The sequence below is a fragment of the Ovis aries genome, chromosome 6 (genome assembly GCF_016772045.2).
Source record: "Ovis aries strain OAR_USU_Benz2616 breed Rambouillet chromosome 6, ARS-UI_Ramb_v3.0, whole genome shotgun sequence".
In the NCBI taxonomy this organism is placed as follows: domain Eukaryota; kingdom Metazoa; phylum Chordata; class Mammalia; order Artiodactyla; family Bovidae; genus Ovis; species Ovis aries.
The window spans coordinates 48,379,837-48,383,107 of record NC_056059.1 but is presented as its reverse complement, the minus strand read 5'-3'; the positions used below and the strand labels follow the sequence as shown (position 1 = coordinate 48,383,107).

The 3,271-nt window shown below is 40.5% G+C and overlaps 1 pseudogene; it reads right to left on the bottom strand.

The window, feature by feature from the left end:
- Window positions 1-1,248: 1,248 nt before the first annotated feature.
- LOC101107099 (3-oxoacyl-[acyl-carrier-protein] synthase, mitochondrial-like) lies at window positions 1,249-2,632 on the bottom strand (annotated as a pseudogene).
- Between the last annotated feature and the right edge of the window lie 639 nt (window positions 2,633-3,271).

Sequence of the window (3,271 nt, the reverse complement as noted above, 5' to 3'; positions counted from 1 at the left end):
CAAAGAATGTATAAAACTCCCCGGCCCCCAATAAACTAACATCCTGATTTAAAAATAGACAAATACCTGATCAGACACCTCCCAAAGAAAGCATACCTTTGGTAAATAGACATATGAAAAGATGCTCAACATCATATGTCATTCAGTTCAGTTCAGTCTCTCAGTCGTGTCTGACTCTGTGACCCCATGAATCGCAGCATGCCAGGACTCCCTGTCCATCACCAACTCTTAGAGTTCACTCAGACTCATGTCCATCGAGTCAGTGGTGATGCCATCCAGCCATCTCATCCTCTGTCATCCCCTTCTCCTCCTGACCCCAATCCCTCCCAGCATCAGAGTCTTTTCCAATGAGTCAACTCTTCACATGAGGTGGCCAAAGTACTGGAGTTTCAGCTTTAGCATCATTCCTTCCAAAGAAATTCCAGGGCTGATCTCCTTCAGAATGGACTGGTTGGATCTCCTTGCAGTCCAAGGGACTCTCAAGAGTCTTCTCCAACACCACAGTTCAAAAGCATCAATTGTTTGGCACTCAGCTTAGAGAATTGCAAATTAACAAAAAATAAAAATGAGAAACTCTTATGTATCTATTAGAGTGGCCAAAATACAAAACACTGAGAACACCAAATGCTGGCGAGGATATAGAGCAATAGAAATTCTCATTTATTGCTGGTAAATAAATGAGAATGACTTCTCATTTATTGTTCTCGCCAAAATGCAAAATAATACAGCCACTTTGGAGTACAATTTAGTAGTTTCTTTCAAAACTAAGCATACTATTATCATATAATTCAATAGCAGTCATTGGTATTTTGTGAACTATACGTTACTTCCATCAAAAAACTGCATATGAATGTTTTATAGCAGCCTTATTCATAATTACAAAATCTTGGATCTACTTTAAACATTCTTCAGTAGAAACATGAATACACTATGGTGCATCACATAAAATGAAATGTTAGTCAGCATCTAAAAAAAAAAGATCTGTCCATAAAAAGACACGGAGGACTTGTAAATGCATATTACTAAGTGCAAGAATGCAATCTGAAAGTCTACATACTATATGATTCCAACTAGATGATATCTGAAAAAGACAAAACTATAGAAACTGTAAAAAAAGGAGCACTGGTTGCCTGGGGTTAAAGGGAAGGGAGGGTAGAACAGGCAGAGCACAGAGAATTTTTAGGATGGTAAAAGTACTTTGTATGATTTTATCACGATGAATACATTTCATTATACATTTGTCCAAACTCATAGAGTACACAACATAGAGTGAAACCTAATGTAAACTATGGATTTTGTATGATAATGATGTGTCATTGTAGGTTCATCAGCTGTACCAAGTGTACCACTCTGGTGCAGGATGCAGATAATGGGGATTGTGCATGCCTTGAATGGAACATGATTGAGACCCAATTGTGATTCTGTACAGTCCAGGTTTAAAGTAGATGGCAGTTTTCTATAACAGCAAGCCCGGGTGGTAATCTTCCTCAGTGTCCCCGGCAGCCCCCAGCAGGTGTCCCATGGCTCATTGGTGAAGGAAATGGCAAGGGAGTATGCATGGCCTTTGAAAAGATGTTTAATGGTTTTGCTTTTGGCAGCGTCTCCCAACAGTGTGGAAGTATCATACACGTTGATACAGGATATCTCTTCAGGTTATACACCTGCATCTTTACAGCAGCAGCCATACACCTTAAAGCACCTCTCCTCCAGGACTGGGGGCAGTCATGTGACTGGCATCACCTGAGAGTCCACAGCTCAAGATGCCTGCATACATCCAGTCCCCTCTTTGTACAGCCTGCTCCTTTCTTCTACCACCAGCACAGTGCACCTCCTCCCATTACAAAGCCGTCTCTAGATGAAATGGTAGACATGCTAACTTAGGATCAGAGCCCAGGCTCTGGAAAATCCAGCAAGTGATAAACGGCTGATGCGAGAATCTGTACCTCCAGTCACCATCACGTCAGTAGAGTCATGTGTTATAAATCTAAGAGTCTCCCACTGCATAAATTTCTGTGGTATAGGCTGTGGGTAATGCTTGATTGGGGCCCTTGACTTTATATTGAATGATGACCTGGCCTGCTGCCATATTGATCAGAAACTGGGGGACAAAGAATGGGTTGACTTTATTGTAACCTTTTGTTTGAAACATCACAGCAGTTTCAGAAATAACTCCAAGAGGAACCATTCCCGTGCCAATTGCAACACACGATCAGCTTCTGATTGAAGATGCCAATTAGAATCTTTCAAGGTTAACTCTGCAGCCCCAGTGGCCATAATGGTGGGAGAAGACATAGACTTGACATTTGATTTGGGCACAAAGCTTTTTTCATTGAATTGATCTTCATTGCAGCCTCTTGGCATATAAACACAACACTTCAAGGGTTATTGATACTCTTTTCCGACCACTGAAAAGATTCCACTCTGTCCCTGGACAGATGATCCCATACCAGCTGTGATCAAATTCAAAGAGGAGTCACTAAGATATGCCTGTAATGACAACTTGCCTAGGTAATCAAAGTATTGGTATAGTTCCTAAAAACTTCCTTTGACTTATTAATCCTTGGAATACTCTTGTATATATTAAATGAGAGTTTGCAATTTTTAGGAAATTTTGTAAGCCTTTTGACAGCATGGTTGAGATTAAGAGAATCACAGATATTCCTATAACAGACCACGACATGTCCAGCAGGTATTCACTGTTGTTTAAATAGCTTAAAGGTTTAAGAAACAATGCATCTGTTCAGTCATTCAGTCATGTCCAACTCTATGACCCCATGGACAGAGGAGCCTGCCCTCCAGGCTCCTCTGTCCATGGGATTTCCCAGGCAAGAATACTGGGGTGGGTTGCCCTTTCCTACTTCAGGGGATCTTCCTGATCCAGGAATTGAACTCATGTCTCCTGCATTGGTAGACAGATTCTCTACTGTTTTGCTACCTGGGAAGCCCAAAATAATGTTATCTGGTTTTAATTAATACTTATCATCAAACCGCCTGTTTGTACTCAACTATTTTTAGACACTAAGTCCTCTCAGACATTCCAAGACAATGAAGTGAAATGGTGATTCATTTGATTCACCCCAACAGAACTTTATAATGAAAAATATACAGGAACTCCAAGCCAGATACAGATAGCAGAAAGCATCCTTTCTCAGGACTACCAAAGCCTAATTATAAACAATATTTCTGATATCATTGGCACAAAACACACATTTCAGGGCCTATTATTTGAGGTTGATGTAAATGGACTTTTTTGATCTTCACTTTGGAGATA